The following is a 23,013-nucleotide window of genomic DNA, read 5'->3' as shown; positions in this document are numbered from 1 at the left end:
CTCCCCTCACAGGACAGTGCGGGGGTGCTGGGCTTTGTGCTGGAGGACACATCCCTCCCCCACTTCACTCGTGCTCACGGCGGTGGGCTCTCCGGGGGAGGGCTCAGGCCTCTTCTCTCGTTGCTAGCTCTGCAGGAGCTCCCCTCTAAGGAGCGCAGCATCCAGCCCTGGGTTGGGGGAGGAGTTAGGAGAGAAACTGCTTTAGGAGACCACTGGGCGCACATGTCCGCTGCTTTCCTCAGAGCCGGCCTGGGGTACTGGCAGCCGGCATACCCATCTCTCCTGGGAGCCACCTGCCCACACTGCGTCTCACAAGGTTATTTGAGAAAGGGTGGGAGTCATTCCCTCCCAGTCCTGCAACGTGAAACGTTGGGGGAGAAAATATCTTGGGTGGGGTCTGCCTTGACCTCTTGAGCCCCGCTTAGTGTCTTTGATTCTCATGGGGGGGGGAAGGGCAGTAAAACTTGGCACCCTCCTTTCCACTTACCACTTCCTAGAACGATAAATACTCTCTCGATAAAGACTTCATTGCTGAAGCCAAAGCAGGTTTATTCCTTCGGTTGATTTCGGGCTGCTGTAGCAAAGACCCCAGAACAGGGTGACTTAAAGGATCTGTTTGTCTCTCTCTTCTGTGACCATCCCAGGGGGCATTTCAGGCTGGTGGGCATCTCTGCTCCCCTCGGCCTGTGAAGGATCCAGGGAAAGGGCCAAAATCCAGGGTCAGAGATTCCCTTTGGCAAGAGCGTGGCCGCAGGGAGTGCTGGGCGTCCGCGTCCCAGCTACAGGGCTAACTGGGTGGGGAGGGAGAGGGGATTGTGCTGGATGGTTAGTCGGCTCTGTCCTTGTGGGTTTCCCTGACCACAGGTGTGAAGTGAGCAGCAGAACACTGGCTAAGCCAGCTGTCTGGCCAACACGCCACCACCCGTCCCCCAGGAAGCCTGGGATGCCGGTGCGCCCTCAGCCGGCTGCGCCAGCCCCTCTCTGCGTTCTCCCCAGCAGTACGTGTTACTCTTAAAGCTGGGTAGACACTTTCCTGTTGGGGTGTTGTTTCCGGTGGGGCCACCTGGCCAGTGTTCTGGGTGGTCTCTTCAGGCCGTAGCAGGCAGGTGGTCTGTGTCACGGTGCAGCTGACGCCGTGTGAGCAGAAGTCACTGTGCCAGGCACGCGTGCTTTCTCTATGCAACCCTCCTGCGGTCCAGGCAGATCTATACAAGCTCCCTCCACTCCCAGCTTCCCGGGGGCCTCGGAACATCCCCACCCTTCTCAGGAAGGAGATCCAAGTCTCAGGAGTCTCCCATGGGCACGTGTTGCTGGGTCCAGGCCGTGTGAGCTGACGTCCTTTGGTCTCGCCAGGTTTCACGATCCTGCAGAGTCGAGGCTGCCTCAGGAAGCAGCCAGACGCTGTCTCAGCCTCCTTTGCCAGTGTTCATTCCAGGACAGAGTCACCTGCCTTCTGTGTCCTGGGCCACGGAAAGAATTCTCACCTGTATTCCCCCTTCTGTACCTGGGAGGAGGAGGAATACCTCTCTCTGCTGTTCCTGTGCCCAGGGGTGTGGGCAGGGAGTGAGCAGGGGCTCATTTACCCACCGACTGCCCAGCTCCTGGAGCAGACGGCTCTCCAGACCTCAGTGTTCTGATCTGAGTGATGGGACAGTAACAGTGAATTAAATGAGGTCGTGTCTGTGAAGGCGGGAACCATGATGTGCACCCTCGTCCGTTTAGCCCACAGGGCACCGAGCTATGCAGGCATTTCTTCCCAACTCTGTGCTGTACGATCTCTTATCCATCCGCAAAGGTCTTCAGGGCCTTGCTCAGGGACCCAGAGATCCCCCAAAGGCGACTGCTTTGTAGGAACAATAATCTCATCAACAAGGACTCGTCAGTATTCATTCAAGGAAAGCCTTATTGAGCACCTACTGTGTTCCAGCACTGTTCTATGCACTTGGTCTACCATTCACCCCACCACTCCTGCTGGAAGGTTTTAACCCCTTTCACAGATGGAGACAGCTGAATGAGGCTCAGGGAGGTTAAGTAACTTGGCCAAGGTGACAGAGCTAATTAGCAGCAGAGTCCGAAACTTTTTCCACTGCACTAAACACCTCATCTCCCCTCTGGATGAGGTCACGAGGGGTGAAGTTGGCCTGGACAAGAGAGACAGGAGGCCATCCTAGCTCAGTCACGGGGACAGCAGACTCTGGAGTCAGATCTGGGCATGAATCCCATCTCTGTCACTTACTAGCTGTGTGACCTGGGGCAAATTCCTTAACCTCTCTGAACCACAGTTCCTTTGCAGAAGGCAACAGTAACAATACCTACTTTTCTTATCATTGAGGCCAATAATAGTAGCTACTTCACAGGTTGTCATGAGGATTAAATGAGGTATAAAGTGCTTGGCCCAGTGCCAAGTACCATTAGTGCAAATACTTAGTGATTATCTGATGAGACAGGGCTTGGCAGGCTTCCTCAGATCTGTTTGGAGATGTTGGTCGCCTGATTCCCATTTGGGGTAGCCCAGACCTTAGACCCCCTGAGCCCATCTAAGTTCAAGGTAGCAAGCAACTCAAGCATCCTGCCTGGCATTCTACAAAGTCATAAATAAGATGCTTCCTCCCCAGCCACAGCACATGGTGAGTAAATTGCAGACAGATGTGGGCAGAGGAGGCTGGGGCATGAAAAGGGATTTATATGCCCATAATGAGAAGGATGAGAATAAATGCACAAGCCAAGTACGCGGCAGATGTTGGGCGACGCTTGTTAATAACCAGCGTCCCTGCGGTGGGAAAACGCAAAGCCCCCAAAGACTTCCACTCTGGCCAGTCCCCACCGGCCCACCCTCCGTCTTTGGTTTGGGGGTGGTTGACACTGGAATTCTTCGGCACGTGAGAGGATTAGGAACTCAAGCAAACATGCAAACATTGATGGTTCCAACATCAAAGCAACGAAAAGAATCAAGTCTGGCGAGAATGGGGGTTTAGAAGTTTCCTTTGTTTCTGTGGGGACGAGTCTGGGAATGTTTGGTTTGGGATTTTGGTCTCATCGTGAGTTTAAAGGCAGAAGCCCTGAATGATTGTTTAATAAGGAATGGTGTCATCGCGTGAGTAAACTCACCCCAGAGTCCCTGCGTGACTGCAGCCCTACACCTGTGGTGAGCTGGTTGCCCGTGGGACCCCGTGGGGTGTCTTGATTTCCCCAGGCCCCCTCAGTTGCATTGATTTCTCTGAGAAAACGTGTCTAAATCTTCAATTTATTTTAAAAGGACAGTACTAAACCCATTACATGCTAACATTATTTTTAAATGAAAATGACTGTATTTTCCTAAACAAAAAGATTTGAGGGAAAAGAGCAGCATCGTTTCACAATTTTGCAAAAATTTTTTAATGTCTGACTCCATAGAAGACTGCTGAGTTCTCGTTAACTACTCTTTCAGTCAGGCTACTATGATTTGTTGTTTTGGTTGAAAATCTAGCATCACACAGATGTGTAGCTGGAAGAGGGAAGAGTGTATTAGTTGCCTTATTAGATAATTATGCATATTTTTCTTTGACTTCATACTAACTCACCAAATGGTAGTTTCTTAGAGGTTTGCTGAGTGTGGAATTATCCAGTGAAGGTTTTGTGCTCTGTTAGGATGGACAAAACCATGGGTCTAATTGGTACTTTGAATGGCTATTGTACCCACACATGATTTGTTTTTAATCTAACATTGATCACTTGGAAAATATTGGTTTACTGAGCAATGCACATCCTCCAAATCTTGGCATATTTCAGTATCCAACATCAATAAGTCATATCTGTTAACATCACCACCAATCTCATTAGAAAAGTCTTTAAGTCTTGAGGAGCTGGTGAAATCATAGTGGCAGATCAAGTTTGCCCAAATTTGGATTTTTGCTCAAAAGTTCAAGTTTTATCACTGGCAACAAATACTGCCATTTGTTTTCCTAGAAGTAACAGGCTCACTTACTTCATGTGTTCACTTAGTTCGGTAGTTTGCCAGATACTATAGTTTGTACTTCTTTCAAGTACAAATGGTGAGCTACGAAAAAGTGGCTAGTTTAGCTAGCAACTCAAACAGTTGCACACATAATTTTCCTTGAGACAGCCATTGTACTTTGGTATGCAGCAAAAGAACTTTAAGTGTTTTTCCCATTTTATTAAAAAATATGTACTTGGGAATCAAGTTTTAATAGAATTAATTATTTTTACAGCTTCATCAAGGTTATTCTTAAGTAAAACTGTCCTCCCCCCCTTTCTTTCAACTATGAGTACATTGTGTAAAGAACTCAGTGACTACTAATACAGTTTGATGCCACTGTTACGATTTCTGCTAAGATGTCAGCATTTTACCCAGCATTGCTTTTGCACCAGCATTGCAAATACTAACACAGTAAAACAGGCAAATAATGTCAGAGTGTTGTTATGAAAATAGTTTTCCTCTTGGACCCCCTGCAATGTTATTGTTGATGGTAGTGGTGGTGACAGCTAGCATTTTTGAGCACTTTTTATATGCCACTCACTTTAGCTCCTTTAATTCTCACAATAAGAGTATGAGGTGGGCTGTCAATGTGCCAAGATTACACAGCAGTACCTGGTTAGGGCCAGGTTCAGAGCTCAGCAGGGTGGCTCTGGAGCCCTTAGGTGACACTGGCAGGGGCAGAGAGGGCATTACTGCAGGGGAAATAGCTTGAGCAAAGGCAAGAAGGCCAGCCTGTGTATGGGTGTGGGAAGGTGGAGGCTTTGCATTCAGGGCTGTACCCTGAAGTTCAGGGACATGGAGGTTTTGAGCAGGAGAAAGCAGTATGAGGAGTGAGGTGTTGAAGATGTTCCTGTGTCCCTTTCCCACCCTCTCCTTGCCTTTGCAGCCTCGTCTCCTTCTAGCACGTGGATGCACATGTTATGTACACGTGCTTCCTAGATGTGCCTGTGGATCCTCTCCCTTCTTTCTCCTCTGAGTTTTCGCATTTGCTCTTCTTCTCCCCCAGCCTCCTGATGGTCACTCTTCCTCCAAGTCCTGATTGAGGCTCTGCTTCCTCTAGGAATCTTTCTGAACCATCTCCACTCGATGGGTCCGGGGCCTGTGGTTGGCAGGATCATACCCCTTCACCCCCAAGACGTCTGCATCCTAATTTCTAGAGCACGTGAATATGGTAGTTTACATGGCAAAGGAGAATTAAGGTTGTTAATCAGACATCCTTAAAATGGAGGGATTATCCTGTAGGCCCAGCGTAATCCCAAGGTTCCTTCAGAGTGAAAGAGGAGGCAGAAGAGTCAGAGATAGAGAAAGTCAGAGAACAGAGGCTGGACATTCAACGTGAGGACCCAATCCACCATTGCTGGTGTTCAAGGTGGAGGAAGAGTCCACAAGCCAAGGAATGTGCGTGGCCTCTAGAAGCCGGGAAAGACAGATTCTCTCCTAAAGCCTCCAGAAGGAATGTAGCCCTGCCCACACCTTGATGTTAGCCCTCTGAGACCCATTTCAGACTTCTGACCTCCAGAACTATAAGATACTAAATTTGTATCTTCTTAAGCTACTAAATTTGTAGTTATTTGATACAGCAGCAGGAGGAAACTAATAAGGGCCCCTCCTCCCTGGACTTCACAGCCCTAGATGCTGAGCTCCCTCAGGACTCAGCACACATGGAGGGGCGTCTGTTTCCTACCCGGTTTGCCACTTGCCAGCCTCCTACAGGCACAGTACCCAGCACAGATTCAGCCTCACCATCTGAACAAAGTCGATGGTTGGTGAGCACGGCGGAGAAGAAATGATGCCCAAGTTTCCTCTCTTTAGCACAAGGAATAAGCCCTGTTGGGTCCTTTTCCCTGCCTCACAATGAGTCACCTGTCCTAGACTGAGCTCCTGGCAGGAGCTGAGCCTTATTATTTAATTTGCTCATTCAACAAATGTTTCATGAAAACTTCCCCACCATGGAACCTGTGCCTGTGGCTCAGATAATTCAGAGGCAAGTGGGACCCAGGCCCTGCCCAGAAACCCACAACATACTCAATGCAAGTTGGTTGAGTAATATATTTTTTCATGACCAACGAGGCTTGAAGATAAGAATCTACGCCACAGATATTCTGCTTGAAGGGTTCTGGGGTGCAGAGAATGTCTTAGGCCTTGAGCAGCAGGGGACACCAGTGTCCTTTAGCTTCCTAGCAGGTGTGGCCATGCTTTGGCTGCCATTATGTAACCAGTGCTGCAGGCAGTGGGGTGGTAGGTGACCTGAGTGGCTGTTGAATAGAATGATGTGTTACTGATGCTGGGATGGCTCTGCCCACCTGCTTTTTTACACACACATCCTTGTCTCCAGAGCTGTGTGGGTTTGAAAAGCAACTTAATGTTTCCTGTTTCCCTTCCCACATCCGCACTCCACTCTTTGTCTCATTCCTTGCATCAAAAACTTGTTCATCTTCTGGGCTGTCTATCGCCCTGGGTTGAATTTATGTTCTCCTCTTCAATAAGTAAATCATACATAGAAGCTTCCACTGTTTCTTAGGCCATCTAGCCTGATGCCCTGGCAGGGGCAGATGCTGCTGCCCCTCTGTCCCACAGCACTGATGTTGAAGACGCTTAGCTGGTACATCTTAGAATTTGGTGGAAGCTTCCAGAGAGTTTTAACTTTACAGACAGAGCCTCTTCCTAATATACTACTGACTGTTTTTCACAGTTGACAGATCCCCCTTGAAAGCTTCTCAGACTCCAGATTTGATCCAGCTGAAAATAATCTATGGTCAGGTGGAAGAAGTGTCCAGAGTCTCTGCTGTTCTGTTGCAGCTCTGGCTGGGCTGTGTGTCTCTAGCAGGTTAGCTGCTTCACCTGGCAGCTGGATTCCCAAAAACGAGCACATGCCCTAATGCACATGTTTTTTAACAGGTGTTTCTTTGGAGTAGTTTGAGGTTTCCAGAAAAGTTGCAGAGTCCCTCTATGTCCGGTTCCCCCATCCTCAGCATCTTAGATAGTGCAGTGCATTACAGGGACGCTTTTCAAGCCACTTCCTGCTTTATGTTTGCTGTTGTCTCATTGGCCAGAGCAAGTCACATGACCAAGCCCAGCATCATGTGGGCGGAGACTCTGGAGGCTGTGGTTGCAGGGAGGTGGGGTTCGTTGGCAGCCATGACTGAGGATCCGCCACAGAGAGCATTTTAAATAGAATCATATCCAGAATCTGCTTAGAGTCCTGGTGTCTGGTGACTGACAACACATGGCATCGACCTTGTCCCTTTTGACCCCTTTGCTTTTTATAGGTTTTTGTACCCGAGTGACTGATGTCCTCTCTCTTTTCCCTGTCTGGGGTTTTTGTCCTGGGCCCTTGACTCTATGAGTTGGAAAGGCAGCCAGTCCAGTCCCGTCCCCCCAGGCCCCCTTTGCCACCCTTCCCGCCTGCCCAGGCCAGAATCTGTTCCATGGACCCCCAAACAATGACCCTTTCTGGGGTCTCCTTCAATGCTTTGGGTCCAATTCTCAGTAGACTCCACTGTGTATTAATGTTCTGATTATCCTGAGAAAAGAGGAAGGACTGGTTAGTTTGAAAATACTCAAGACACCCTCCAGGACTCACCCTCCACATATCCGATGCTTGTTTAGGAAGCAGGTACCAGAGCCCAACCTCTTCCCTATTCAGAAAAAACCTTGTACACCCATTCTATAGTTGGGATGACTGAACTGTGAGCACATAGTAAATTGCTTTTGAGCAGTAATCACCACAGCTAATGTTTATTTAGCACTTGGACTATGCCAGGCATTCTAATTGCTCTGCCTGCACGAGCCCATTGATCCTCCCAACAACCCTCATTAGGTGAGTGGTGTTTATTAGCCTCAGTCTCCCCATCTACAAAATGGGGATGAGAGAGACTAAGGATTTTTCTAATCTCCCGGCTAGTAGACTTGAGAGCCCACACTTGATGTCCAGTGACTCTAGTTTCCAAACCTCTGTTCTTAGCAGATACTCTTTTTACTCTAGGCGTCTTAGGGGTGGTTGTAGCAGTAGAGAGGAAGGGAGTGAAATCGGGAAGAGAGGAGAAAGATGGACAGATCTGGGTTTGGAAGCCCAGTGTTCTTAGCTGTCACTCGGACCCCTTGAGGCACCGGGATTTGTGGATTCATTCTTAGTCTTTGCTCTGGAGCTTGTCCCAGGGACTAAAGGCGTCAAGGCTGTTCTCGGGGACACACAAGCCAGGAGCTTCTCTTCCCGACCTCCTCTCCTTCCACTGCTCAGTGAACACACTTCAGTCCCAGGAAATGCCAGTGGCCTCGGCTGCCATATTTAAGAAGTGAGCAAGGGCTGCAGACCTGGAGCTGCTGGTTTTAGTTAATCCCCACTCCCCGCCCAGGAAGTGTCAGAGATTGATCGGCTGAGAGGAGGAGAACAGAGCGCAGTGTGAGAAAAGCCAGGTTCTTGATATGCCTTTCATAAGACATTGCCCAAGACCCTGTTCAACCCTGTTTGGAGCTGTGGCCTCTGTCACTGTGCAGGCCCATCTTGCCGTGATGGGGTCAGGACATGGCCCTGAACCCGTGGCAGGAAGTGAGAGCCACACTGGCCTCTGTCCTGGGAGAAGAGCTTTTGGTGTGAGCCAGGCCGGGGCGGGAGGGGGCGGTGGTCTTCAGAGCTGGCCCTCCTTCTGGGGCAGCCATGGTGGGTACTGGCCCAAGGTGGCCATGGACACAGGGTCAGGTCTGAGAGGGACCTCCACTGTGATTCTCCTCAGCCCTGGTTGACTCCCCAGGGGATGCTGTCCTGTACTCAGACAGGGATCTAGGGGTGAGCTTCCTTCCTGGAAGAGCTGCCCCTGATGATGGCTGAACAGGAGAGGGGGGAGCAGATCTCTGTGGGCCTTGAGCACAATATGAGGTGTGGGTGGCAGGCAGGGGCAGCACAGTTTCACTCAGACGTAGCAAGCCTTCTCGGGGATCTCCTGGGCTGGCCCTGTGCTGAGGCCTCCACCCACCTCATCTTCACATTCTCCTCAGATCCAGCCCATGACATAGGTGGAGTTAGCCTGACTTTGCAGTTGGGGAAACTGCGGTTCCAGGAGGGTCATACTGCATGCTGGTCTCAGTGTTTGGACTTGAAGTCTCATGCCTGACACAGATCCCTTCCTACTGCACCAGCATTCAATTCTGATCAGTAGAAATCTCTTCAGTGTTGATAAAATCTTACCTAGAACCCCACTCACTTATTCATTCAACAAACACTTGTTGAGGTCCTCCTATTGGCCAGGCATTGTTCTGGGCCTTTGGGGTGTATCTGTGAGCCAAACAGACAGATCCGTTTCTCATGGATCTGCTGTGTAACAAACAGCCCCCAAATCTCACCAGCATTTTTCTTACGTCCCGTGATTTTGTGTGTCAGGGACATGGCAGGGTGCAGCCGGGTGATTCCTGAGTTCCACATGGTGGGTGAGGGTTGTGGGTTCTGCTGTGGTGGGCTGTTCCGCTGGAGAGTCCAAGACAGCTTCACTCACGTGTCTGGTGCCTTGGTGGGGTGTCTGGGCTCAACTGGGACTGACAACTAACACACCCACTTGTGGCCCCTCCAGCATGGTCGTCAGACCTCCTCCACAGGCTCGGGGATCCCACAGAAGGAGTTCCAGGAGGTCAAGGAGCAAGCTGTAAGGCTTCTTGGTCTCAGACATTACTTAGTGTCATTGCCGCTGCATTCAGTTGGTGACAGGCCAGCCAGACTCCACCCTATAAAAAGCACGTATGGGAAGTATTATTGTGTCCATCTTTGCGAAAATACCATCTGCCACATAGGGGAGGGAGAAGGCCAACAACAAACAAGGAACATAGAAAAACTAAGTCGTATGTGTTAGAAGACTGTCAGTACTAGGGGGACATAGAGATGAGATAGGACCCAGCCATGCCACTCCTAGGTTTTTACTCACCTAGGAAATATATATATCTGCACAAAGACTTTTACACAAATGGTCCTAGCAGCTTTCTTTGTAATAGCCAAAAACTGGAAGCAGCCCAAAAGTCCATCAACAGAGGAATGAGTAAACAGACCAGTATATCCTACAGTGGAATCCCGCTTGGCAATAAAGCAACAAACTATCGAGACGTGCAGCTGCATGACGGGTCTCAAAATCATTACGCTGAGTACCAGAGTCCAGGAAGAAAAAAGTATGTCCTGTGTGGTTCCATTCATGTGAAACTCTAGAGAACGAAACCTAATCTGTAGGGACAGAAAGATCAGTGGTTGCCTGGAGGGTGGGAGGAGGGGCAGGAGTGTGGCTTTCAAAGGGGAAGAGGAAACTTTTGGGGTGACGGATACGTCTCTATCTTGATTGTGGTGATGGTTCACAGCCCTTGAACTCCAGAGAAGTTGCTCGACCAGGAGCTCTGCACCATGAAGATCTAGAAGAATCTTTCTGATTCAGGCCTTGCCAGCAGAGTGGTGCCCAAGGAAAGAAACGTCTTTAGCAAGAACCCATGGGCTCAGGCAGAAGGAGGGGGTTGGCCCAGGGCCAGTCAATATCCCTAAGCCCTTCCGAGCTCTCAGGAAGAGGCTGGGCCGTGCTTCTCTCGGTCGGTGTTGGCTCCTGGCTGCCCTGAAGATGGGCCCGGTTAGATGCAGCTAGAGAAGCGTTGGTCATCCCGGTGCTACTAACCCTTCTATCTCCCACCCAGTGTTCAGCCCTGGACCCAGCACGTGGCAGGGGACTCATAAACAGGTCTGAGATGAAGGTGGAAGATGGAAAACAACGCGGAGCCGTTGGGACTGTCCCTTTTTGGGGGAGGTGGCTGTTGACTCAGCAGTTTAAGGCCGGGAGCGCCTTGAGGTCGGGGCCTGAAGTGTGTTTGTCTCTGTGTCCCTATGATTGTCCCACTCTTGCTGCCGAGGAGTGAACGAGGCCGGGGAAGCAGGCAGAGCAGAGATGAAGCGCGCGCTGGGCCCACAGGGCTGGCACACAGTAGGTGTGCAGGAAACGGGCCAAGAGCGGGGGGCTCAGCCCACGTGAATGTACCCACAGTGTGCGACAGGCCCGGAGGGTCCTGTGCGTGGGCAGCGCCCCTCAGCCTGGCTTCTCCAGTTACATGACCCACTGGTTCCATCTCAAGCGCCGACCTGTGTCTCCTGCCAGGATGACCGTGGAGTGCATCGCGCTCCCTGCTCCCTCCCCAGGCCAGGCGCAGGCGTGAGTGGAGAAGAAACAAGGGCGCGAGCCTTTCTTTCTTCTTCCTGGTTCAGGTGACTGCAGACTGGGGGAGAATCACTCCCTTCAGGGGCAGAACGGGCTGGGTGGCCCTGGGTGGCACGCAGCGGAGGGATGGACTGGGAGCTTTGGCCAGGTTCCGCCAAAGCAGGGCCATTTCCTGGCTGGAATTCCCGGAGGAGCGTGGCTTTGGAGAACCGCCACAGAGGCTGAAAGCTCACATGCTGCCCAGGCCCACTCGGGGGCCGGCTCCGCATTGCCCTGCCAGCGCCAGCCCTCTCGGCCGCTCACCTGGGCAGGGCTGAGTGTCACCAGCGTCAGTTAAGCCTCGCACGCGCTGTGAAGTTGTGTTGGCATCTTGAGGTCAGTTTCTGTTCCAGGCAAAGTCTGTCTCCCCAGGGGCCTCTCGCCTCCTGCCCTTCCCAGCTGTGGCATGTTCTTGCTGAAGCCCTCTTTCTTTCCTTGGTCACCGCACTTTGCTGGAGAGCCAGAATCAGAACGGAGTCAGAATGCTGCTTCTAGATGTTCATGGCCCAGAGCTCATAGGTGAGCGACTTCTCCAGAGTTTGGGGACTGCAAGGTCAATGGGTTTGAGAATAACACTCTTACTGGCCCGTTCAAGACACTGGGTCAGGATGGAGAGCAAAAGACGTGGCTGGTTGGTGATGTTCCAATTATCAGAAGCACCCAGCACCTTGATCCATGTGATCACGGGGAGGAGGTTGAAGGTGTGTGATCACGTCAGTGGGACTGTTTTGTCCTCTTTTCAGATGAGAAGGCGGTAAGATAGTTCCCCCTTTCCCCTTTTTGGCATCTTCCATACCCCCCAGTGAAGCTCCTGGAAATAGTCTTCTTCTTCTTCTGTTGGATTTCTCTTCATCGGAGAGGGTTTCTTCTTCCTACTCTTCTGGAATTCAGACACCCCCACCCCCACACCTCCACCCCAGGCTGCCAGCAGACTTACAGGGCAGTTTCTCGTTGGTGATTGACGGCCACCGAGCTCTGTGGAGTTTGTGTGGGCTGGAGGCCCCGCTTGCTGTGAGGGCTGGGTGTATGGAGGTGGCATTGCTCCCCTGCAAGTATGGGGGCTTTCCCAGGCAGAGGTGGGCTTTCTGAGCTGTTTCTAGAAAGGGGATATGAGGCCAGGGCACGGTGACCTCGACCTCTGTTGCTAGTTTGTTAGTAGCAAGTGGAAAAGATGGTGAATAATTTGGGGGTGGGATGTATAGGGAGAGGTCAGTGCCCCCAGGAAGAGGGGCTTCACCTCTGCCATGTTATGCTCTGCAGGAGTGCCGAGAGCAGGGCAAGCAGAGGATTTCCTGTTCAAACCAAGCAACTAGGAGATATTTATACAGGGAAGGGAAGGTGCCCTCTGTGGTTCTAGGTTGGGTCCAAGTTCTCAGGTGTCCTGTCCTTCACTGAACACCTACAATGCACCATCAACCAGAAAAGTAAATACCTTGTGTAATGCTCCCCACTGTCCTACAAAGTTCCTTTCTTTTCTCCTTTTCTCCGTGTGAGGAACATAAGCTTGGAGAGGTTGCATGACGTGCCCAAGGTCATATGGGTAGTAGAGCCAGGACTAGGCTTGGTGTCCCCTCCACTTGAACTTGGACAAGTTGCTCAACTCTCCTTCCCCATTGGTAGAATATCCCCATCAGTATCATCATAGCCCCTACCCAGTGGTTGGGGGATTAAATGAGATGATTCATAGAAAGAGGTTGGAACAGTAAATATTTATTTATTAAATATCAGCTGCTCTTATTATTATTCTTTTTTTTTTCTTTTTCTTTTTTTTTTTTTGCGGTACGCGGGCCTCTCACTATTGGGGCCTCTCCCATCACGGAGCACAGGCTCCGGAAGCGCAGGCTCAGCGGCCATGGCTCATGGGCCCAGCTGCTCCACGGCATGTGGGACCTTCCCGGACCGTGTCCCCTGCATCGGCAGGCGGACTCCCAACCACTGCGCCACCAGGGAAGCCCTATTATTATTCTTTTACTAAGTTCAGAGTGACTGTATAATTTATTGTCCAAACTGGGAGAGTTTTTCAAGAAAAAGAGGGCCTATTAAAAGTTGTCCTGGGACATTAAGAGCCAACTGGGACTGTCCCAGACAAATGGGATCTATAGCCCTTGACCCAGCAGACAGGATGTGAGTAAGTAGACAGGTGTCAGGCAGGTACTCCAGGTCAGAGGATGGTATAAGCAAAGGTCTTGGAGGGTGGGTGCTCACGGTATACACAGGTGACCGTGAGGTGGCCAAGGGGCCCACCTGCCCTACCGGACAGGAGAAGTAACATCCCTCCACCTGCACCCCGACCCCACTGCCCACAGGGCATCCTTCCCCTTCCCCAGGTTCGTCTGCATGTTCCAAGGCCGCCCGCCTGGTCAGCATCATAATTTACGAGGGCACCACAGGCCACTCCATTCTTCACGGACATGAGAAAGATGTGATCTTTACGACAGAGAGGCATAGTATGACATCTCAGAAACCATTCCGACGCCCTGTTAGGCAGGAGGGAGCAGAGGTGGAGAAGGACGCTATTAAGTCACGAAGTGCATCCCCAGTTGACACCAGAGGAGTAAAGCTTTCGGGCGGAGGTTCCAGAAGGAAGGATGTGGGAGGCCGGGGAGGGAGATGGGGTTGCTGGAGGAGGCTCCTGTCTCCTAGCCCGCGTGGCTTCCGTGTAAACCTCAGCAGGAGCACGTGAGGCCTTGACAAGGTGGGGTTTCCAGGCAACTGTTGTTACCCACCCACATGGACCCGGTGTCTCCCAGTGGAGCAAGGTGTTCCTGGGGGTTCAGGTTCCCAGAAGGGTCAGAGCAGCCTCCCCTGTGGAACAGGGAGAGAGGGGAAGTAGCCGGGAGCTGTAGGCCAGGCTCGGTGTGGGGAAGTGACATGCCCCAGCTAAGCTAGGAGCTTCATCCTAGACCCCTATCCTTACTCCCAACCCTGAATGCTCACTGAAGTTCTTCACTTTTTACTGTCTGTTCCTAAAACAGATTTCTCAATTTTTCGACAGAATCTTGAACCCAGTAGAGCAGTTCTGTACATAAAGATCTTACCTCAAGAAGTATAGGCCAATCACCAATCTGTGGATTGTAAATGCATATTTTTCAAATTAATGGGACGCCCACTAGCCTAATGCAGGCTTTGTGCCAATTAGAAAAAGGCATATAGACAGATTAGGCAAAGGTACCCCCCATCCACGACATTGTACACAGGCCTACTGACCTGTATAGCCTGGTGACTTGGCAGGCAGCACCTGTGTGTGACCGCATTCCTAGGGGGTTGCAGCCCTGTAGCAGGGATTGACAAGGGGGTAGAGAGGTGCCTCTGCTCCAGGTGGCTGCAGCCCTGCACTAAACTGTACAATTTGACGAGCAGAACACCAGCTGGATTTTACCTCCCACTCAGCTTACCTACCAGGTACTTTTGGGCAGTGCATCAGCTGTGCAACTGTCCATGGCGGTCCTGGGTGTGAGTCATGGCCATCTTGGCTGGTTGTGGTTAACATAAAGAACAATTCCCTCTAGATTTCATCTTAAGAATGTTAAGGGACTTCCCTGGTGGCACAGTGGTTAAGAGTCTGCCTGCCAGTGCTGCAGGAGACATGGGTTCAAGCCCTAGTCCAGGAGGATCCTACATGCCGCAGAGCAACTAAGCCCGTGCACCACAACTACTGAGCCTGTGGTCTACAGCCACAACTACGGAGCCCGTGTGCCACAGCTACTGAAGCCCGTGCGCCTAGAGCCCATGCTCCACAACAAAGAGAAGCCACCATAGTGAGAAGCCCATGCACCAGCTAGAGAGAGCCCACACGTAGCAACGAGGACCCAATGCAACCAAAAATAGAAATAAATAAATAAAATAAAACTTACAAAAAATATATATATATTAGGATGGAAAGGTACGGCAGTGCCTTTTTACTGAGTTTTATACCACAACCGAAGCTTGTTCAAACCGTGATGCCCCAGGTGTGGTGACCCCTCCAGGGCACCTTTCTCACTTGGAGAAGGGGAGAAGTGAAGTACCTGTTAGAAGGGACTTATCCTGGACAGCCACCTGAGGTCCAGAATGGGGCCGTCACCCGGAGGGAGTTAACGTTTATTGAACCCGTACTGTGTGCCAGGCTCTCTGCATACATGTCCTATTTCATCCTCACAGCCAGCCTGTGACATGGGTTCTGTTATTACCCCAACTTTACAGAAAAGGTAAGCGAGGCTCTAGGTGGAAGGAACTTGCGTGGGACACTCAGCTGGTTGGTGGTGCAGCCAGGGTCCGCACCCCAGCCCACTCTGGCTTCAGACCCTACACGCTGACTCTTGTACCATAAAGACCACACCTGTCTGTTGACGCCTGAAGTTTCCCTGAGCCCTTAAAATGTGGGTTTGGGTGGAGGTGGGCAGGCTTGGGCTTGGGAGGAATGGGACCGGGCCTCTCGGCTTGTCCCCTCTGAGCCAGGTCTGCTGTTTGCAGCACCCTGAGACCCTGGAGGGGTGCCTGACGGGGGCCATCCAGGGATAGTGGCCGTGTAATGGCAGGGAGGGCTGGAGGCACAATGCTGGGTCTTCCCACCCCCTCAATTCCTAAAGACACCTTCCCGTAGCCCAAGAGCCTGCCATGGGAAGCACAGGTGCTGACTCAGGAAGGAGAAGTCCCAGTGAGTAACGACAGCCCACAAGGGCACCCTCCGGCCGGCACCCTTGGCCTCCTGCTCTGAGCTCTGTTGAGGCAGCGCCTGGCCCCGTGGCAGGAGCCTTGCAGCTTGTCCACGATCATCAGAGCAGGAGGCCAGAGCATTCCTTTTGCCTGTTGAAGGCAGCAGGGAGCCTTTTTACTCCAGAAATGAGCGGGGCATGTTTCTGAGGTTTCTCTAGACACCCAGAGCGCTCCTTCCCCACCCAGGTACCAGACTTTTATCTGCAGCACCGTTTGACTGCATTGTTCATGACGGGCTGGGTGGACACAGCAAGGCTGTATACCCCTTCCCCTGACCTTCACTCTGTCTGGGATGCCCAGCTTAGCACATCCAGGATGGGCCCTGGACTTGACCCCAGGGCTAAAAGAGGATGCAGTAGGTTAAGAAAGTGCAAATTAAAGCAACCTCACAGACTGGCAAAAATTCAAAAATCACGCAACCACGCTCTTTTGGCGCGCCTGCAGGGAATAGTACTCTCACACGTGGTTGGTGGAAACATTGGATAGCGTGACTGCCGTGGAGGAAAATTCAGGTACCGCTAGCAAAATCACATCTGCATTCACCCTCTGACTCAGCAATCCCACCTCTAAGGACTGATCCTGCGGGTAAAACATTACAAACATGAAACAATTTACTGCACACGCCATAGAATACATTCAAAGGCTTCAAAGAAGGGGAGAACAGGAAGAAATCTTGAAGTTTATCTAGTAGATTTATTGACAGTACTTCTGGTGTGATAATCCTGGAATTATTTTGTTATTATGGATTAGAGCAAGTGAGAAAATATATACTGTTGGGTACCAGGGTTCTGTCTGTGGGAGAATGGAATATGGAATAGAGGAAGATGTGAGATTAGAGTTGGGGCATCAGTATACTTTTTTTAAATTAATTATTTATTTTTGGCTGCATTGGGTCTTCGTTGCTGCACGTGGGCTTTCTCTAGTTGCGGTGAGTGGGGGCTGCTCTTCATTGCGGTGCGCGGGCTTCTCATTGCGGTGGCTTCTCTTGTTGCAGAGCACGGGCTCTAGGCGCATGGGCTTCAGTAGTTGTGGCACGCGGGCTCAGCAGTTATGGCACACGGGCTCTAGAGCACAGGCTCAGCAGTTGTGGCACACGGGCTTTGTTGCTCCGCTGCATGTGGGATCTTCCCGGACCAGGGCTTGAACCCGTGTCTCCTTCATCAGCAGGTGGATTCTTAACCACTGTGCCACCAGGGAAGGCCTCAGTATACATTTGTGATGACATATGTTCATGATTTACAAGTCGTAACCATGGAAGCGCAAGAAAGCAGTGACCCACGCCCCGCCCAGTAGCAGTGCATACTCCTAGCGCCTGCAGCTCTGTTTCTCAATGCTGTTCCCCATGAGAAGGAGCCAGGGCCCCTTAGACACCTGGAGGATTCCAGGTGTGGGGCAGTGAAAAGTAACAGTATGACTAGAACATCTTGTCGCTCTAAAAAGCAAGGATGCAGGGCTTCCCTGGTGGCGCAGTGGTTGAGAGTCCGCCTGCCGATGCAGGGGACACGGGTTCGTGCCCCGGTCTGGGAAGATCCCACATGCCGCGGAGCGGCTGGGCCCGTGAGCCATGGCTGCTGAGCCTGCGCATCCGGAGCCTGTGCTCCACAACGGGAGAGGCCACAACAGTGAGAGGCCCGTGTACCAGAAAAAAAAAAAAAAAAGCAAGGATGCAGCCAAAGACAGATGGTCAGAAAGACCCAGGCGCTGGCCAAGCGCCAGGAACACGTGTGAATCCTCGTTCACAGATAGGAAGCTCGTGTACAGTGATATTACTTCTCTTTATGAATATTTTAATATTAAAGCAGCAAATCCCGGAAAGTGCTGACCTGCAGCTTTTCTTGGTTGGCACATTCCGAGCAGTTCCGCGGGCCCGCTTGGTGCCAGCCTGAACAAGCGCTGACGAAGGAGCAAGTGGCCTCTCGTGTGGTGGGGCTCCAGCACAGTGCCCCCCCATCCCTCCCTGAATGGGGCTCGCGGGACCCCAAGGGGATAAACTGTTGTCGTCTTATTTTGATGTCACTTCAGGAAAGGAGCTCAACTCAGAATCTCAGTAAAGAGGCTGCTGTGTGCTGGGGGTAGGAGCCGGGGACTCGGACGGGCGCTGGCTGGTCCCACACGCCCTGCCCGCACTCACCCAGCTAAGTACATAGTAGGTGCTCAATAAGCAGGAGCTGCTGCTCCTTTTCTCTATGCAGTTTAATCAAACTCACACTAACAGGCACTCTGCCAGACATCAGAAATGCAGCTAGTCCTTCATTCCAGAAACAGCGATTGACCCCTGGCCACATGCCAGGCCGAGGGCTAGGTGCTGAGGGTAGCAGGGAGAGTGAAGAAACTCTGCAGCCTCCTCCCAGCCCAGCAGTTTAAAGAGAAATCAAGTAGTAAGTTAGTGAGCAGACAAGCAAACGATAAGATAGTAGTATATGCCATACAGCAGCGCTCCCCAACCTTTTTGGCACCAGGGACCGGTTTGGTTTCTTGGAAGACCATTTTTCCACGGACCGGGCAGGGGCGGGGGGGAAGGTTTCAGGATGATTCAAGCGCATTACATTTATTGTGCACTTTATTTCTATTATTATTACATCGTAATATATAATGAAATAATCATACAACTCACCATAATGCAGAATCAGTGGGAGCCCTGAGCTTGTTTTCACTTGCCACTCACTGGTAGGGTTTTTGTTTGTTTGTTTGTTTTTTAAAGGAACTCATTTATTTATTTATTTTGGGCTGTGTTGGGTCTTCGTTTCTGTGCGAGGGCTTTCTCTAGTTGTGGCAAGCGGGGGCCACTCTTCATCGCGGTGCGCGGGCCTCTCACTGTCACGGCCTCTCTTGTTGCGGAGCACAGGCTCCAGACGCGCAGGCTCAGTAGTTGTGGCTCACAGGCCTAGTTGCTCCGTGGCATGTGGGATCTTCCCAGACCAGGGCTCGAGCCCGTGTCCCCTGCATTAGCAGGCGGACTCTCAACCACTGCGCCACCAGCGAAGCCCACTGATAGGGCTTTGATATGAGTCTGCAAGCAATTGATTTATCATGGTCTCTGTGCAGTCAAACCTCTCAGCTAATGATAATCTGTATTTGCAGTCGCTCCCCAGCGCTAGCATCACTGCCTCAGCTCCACCTCGGATCATCAGGCGTTAGATTCTCATAAGAAGCGCACAACCTAGATCCCTCGCCTGCGCCGTTCATAGTAGGGTTCACGCTCCTATGAGAATCTAATGCTGACACTGATCTGACAGGAGGCGGAGCTCAGGGGGTAACACGAGCGATGGGGAGCGGCTGTAAACACAGATGAAGCTTCGCACTCGCTCACCTGCCGCTCACCTCCTGCTGTGCGGCCCTGTTCCTAACAAGCTGCAGACCAGTACCAGTCCGTGACCTGGGGGTTGGGGACACCTGCCATACAGGATAAAATGGGGAGGTGTGGAAGACGGTGGGGGTAGGTGGCTCCTTTGCCTGCATTGCCAGAGATGGCTCTCTGGAGCAGAGACCTTTAACCCAAAACAGAGGTTACAGAGGCCACCAGTGTGGCTGGAGGGCATGGGGGGGGGATGGGGAGATGAGATGAAGGGCAGTACGTGCGGGGCTCTGCAGTCCTGATGCGGAGCTTGGACTTTATCATGCACATGGCACGATGCACTGGTTTTAAGCAAGGAAGCAACTCAGTCTGATTTGCCTTTTGAAGTGGTCCCTCGGGCTGCTTCATTGAGAATAGTGTGTATGGGGTGAGGGTGGTGCTGTGAAAGGCTATCCCGGGCCTCCTGCAGGACAGGTTGGAGAATCCACAGGACTTGCTGACATATTAGATGTGGGAAAAAGAAGAGGGCGAGTCTCAGGAATGGGGCTTGGGCACCTGGTGCAGAGTGGTTTCCCCTCCAGCCCGAGGGCACTAGGGAGCCAGTGCAGGCTTTAGGCAGGGAGTGACGGAATCAGACTGGGGTTCAGGAAGCCATCCTGGGGGTGAGGAAGCCAGCCTGGGGGTGCAGAGTGGAAGCAGGGAAACCAGCTCCAAGCAGGTGGGCCTGGCCTGGGGGTGGGGGGGAGGTGGGGAATGAGGGCGGGTGGTTCCCCCTTCAGAGGAAGCAGGAGCTGCCGGCAGGGCACCATCCCCTCCATCTTCTCCTCCTTCTGGCTTCCCCCCAACCCCTTGAGGGGAGGGGGGTGCATCTGTTTCCTTCCCCACCCAGCTGACTCCCCTGAGCTGGGCCTCAGAGGAAAGAGCTCGGCCCACTAGCTCGGCCCTGCCCGGTCCTGCTGGAGGGAATTGTCATTAAAAACGGGACGGCTGCACTTAGAGTGATGACACGCTACACTTGGAATTGCTGTCCTAGGCTCTGGTTTTCCTGATGCCAGAAAATCCAATAACCCGGGGTAACATTCAGTCCGGTTGTGGTGCTGATTGGATTTGTAAACTCCATCCAGTGTATCGTGGTCTGATCGTCACCTGAAGCTCTCACTCAGCCCACAGACATGTGCTTCCCAACGGCCGGCCTGGACCTGGGTGGGGTCAGATGCACAGCTCACACCAGAGGCTGCTGAAGTGAGGGAAGGATGGGTGCAGGCCACTGTCCGCGGGGCTTCCCGGCCCCGGAGGCATTACTGTGTGCAAGACTGCCGCCTCCCCTCACCCTGGCTCTTGGGGTCCCTGCGTGTGACCGTCATCTGGGACAGCAGGCTTCCCCAGAGCCTCGTGCGCCCCACCTTCCCAGCCAGGCTCGGAGGAGCGCAGGCTAGCATCTCCTAATGACTCAGGGTCGCCCTGGGAATATTCACTTTTGTACTTGGGAAAATAAGGTTGTACAGTTTTTTTGGTTTTGCTCATTTCTCTTTCCCCTCCTCTCGGGCCATGGATTGTCGCGTGTCTGCTGTCACTGGGCCTTCTCCTGGCATCGATGGAGGCAGTGCCTTGTGGGAGCTGGGGTCAGGGGCACTGGGTTCAAATCCTGGCTCTGCTGCATAGTACCTGCAGGACCTTGGGCCAGTCCCTCAGCCCCTCTGAGAATCAGTTTATTCATCTGCAAAGTGGGGATGGTAATAGGACCTGCCCACGGGGGGGCGTGGGGATGGACTGTCACTTCAGCCAGCTGCCCTAGGCACGAGCAGCCCCCATGAGTGAAGTGACCCCTCCCTCTCAGCACCTTCTTGCCCACCCTGCCAAGCTTCAGACCCAGCACGGAGCAGGCCACGGGCCACCAAGGCCAGCACTGCCACAGCAGTGCTTAGCAGCACGAAGAATTCTCCTTGGGCAGCAGGAGGAGGCCAGGTCATCAGGGAAGGCGGGAGCTTGGGCCTGTGCCCTTGACCACAGAAGGTGGCCTGCAGGTCCAGGAAGAGCGGCTGCTTGGGCAGGAAGGGAGGAACTGGGAGAGATGGCCATGTATCTTTTTTTTTTTTTCCCCGGTACGCGGGCCTCTCACCGTTGTGGCCTCTCCCGTTGCGGAGCACAGGCTCCGGACGCGCAGGCTCAGCGGCCATGGCTCACGGGCCCAGCCGCCCCGCGGCATGTGGGATCTTCCCGGACCGGGGCACGAACCCGCGTCCCCTGCATCGGCAGGCGGACTCTCAACCACTGCGCCACCTGGGAAGCCCCCATGTGTCTTTAAAGTGAGCCCTGAGCCCGTGCGGCCACCTTCAGGTGCCTTCCTGTACTGAGGTCTGACCCTCCCAGGAGCTTCGGAGGTACCAGTGCTGGGCTGGGCCCATCTGTCCTGTTTGGCAGCAAGGAAACCTCAGCCCGGCAGCTCACGTGACTTTTCCACGGGGTTCCCTGCAGAGCCTGGCTGGCATCCACTGCTCCTCGTCGCAGCTCCATTAGCCCAGAGCCCAGGGGATGACCTCCCTCAGCCGGGCCCCTGTCCCCAGCCGTGGCTGTCAGAAGGAGGCTGGACCCAGCACGTGTACTCCCACCAGCTGCACAGAGCATAGAGCGGGGGCCCGGCGGAAGGGGCTGGGTGCAGGCTCTTCTCTCTTCACCAGTTCTGCTCCCCGCCCCTCTTTTCCTGCCTTCAGCGTCGTGTGCCCCTCTTGCCAAAAGCCCTCTCCTGCCCAGCCCGAGCACCTGTGAGCATCTCAAGCGCAGTCACCTGTTTTTATTTACCTTCATTTATTCCAGGCTGTGAAACTGGTGACCCACACCTACGTTCTCTTGAGCCTGTGTGCTGCTTTTAAATTTTCTGAATGTGTTGCCACCATTTAAAAGTTGGAAATTATCCACAGTGTGGATTTCCACCTTCTCTGGGAAAACGAGCAGGTCTGGCCACCCCGGGCCCGTGCTTCCCTGGCAGGCAGTCAGCTGGATGTGAGGGGCGGTTAGTCTGCAGCCCTCCACAGCCCGCCCAGCGCCTTTGGCTGGGCCCCCTGCTTTGTACCTTGAGCAGCAGACCCAAGGATGCACGTCAGTTTCCAGTCTCTTGCTGACAGCAGAACTGGCTCAGCACCCTGGGGCTTTGCTCCTTGGTTTCCCCCAGTGTCCAGGGCCTTGGACCTGTGGGCACTGGGCTGGCTTTCCTCCCTCTTTCCTTTGAAACTTCATCCTCTCTGTCCCCTTGCTGACCTCCATCCCTCTCTTACTCCCTTGCACCCCCTTCCACCCAGACCGGCAAGTGCAGCGACTCACAGCTTTCCTTTTGCTCCCCGGGTCCTGCTCTGGTGGCTGCATCCTAACACCCTGGGTGCGTGTGTCTGATTCATCACCGTCTCACCGGGACCCAGCTCAGGGCCTGGCCTACAGCGGGTGCTTCGGGAATAGAGAATGCCTTAACAAGATGTTGAGAAAGCTACCCGGTCCCCTCCCGTCCTCCCCTCTGGGTTTCAGAGGGAGACAGAGCCGCCCTGACTCTGCCGCCTTGGGGTGGGGAGAAGTCTTGTAGCAACGCACTTGGTAGCCAGCGCCCTCCGAGGGGCGTGCAGATCAGGCAGGGAGATGCCGGGCCTGTGTGCTTCCCCCGAGTCAGCCTTCCCTCCTGCCAGCCTCTCCCGGTCCCCGGAGGAAGGGCTGATCTCCCCAGAGGAGGAGGCATCCTGGGAAGATTTGGGCCACGGGAACCCTGCCTCCTGGTGCCCCAGGGCCTTGCGTGTGAGGCACTGGGAAGGAGGTGCATTTGTTCTGCGTGACCTCCTGGTCACTTTGCCCCA

At 52.9% G+C, this 23,013-nt stretch overlaps 1 protein-coding gene across 4 annotated transcripts in view; it reads left to right on the top strand.

Annotated features, from left to right (window-relative positions):
* Positions 1–23,013, top strand: part of KAZN (kazrin, periplakin interacting protein) — a 1,131,324-nt gene that overhangs the window by 1,006,024 nt on the left and 102,287 nt on the right. The gene's annotated exons all lie outside the window — the stretch shown is intronic.

The sequence above is a fragment of the Lagenorhynchus albirostris genome, chromosome 2 (assembly GCF_949774975.1).
Source record: "Lagenorhynchus albirostris chromosome 2, mLagAlb1.1, whole genome shotgun sequence".
Taxonomy (NCBI): Eukaryota; Metazoa; Chordata; class Mammalia; order Artiodactyla; family Delphinidae; genus Lagenorhynchus; species Lagenorhynchus albirostris.
Note: the sequence above shows the minus strand (reverse complement) of the source record. Positions and strands in the feature narration are given on the sequence as shown.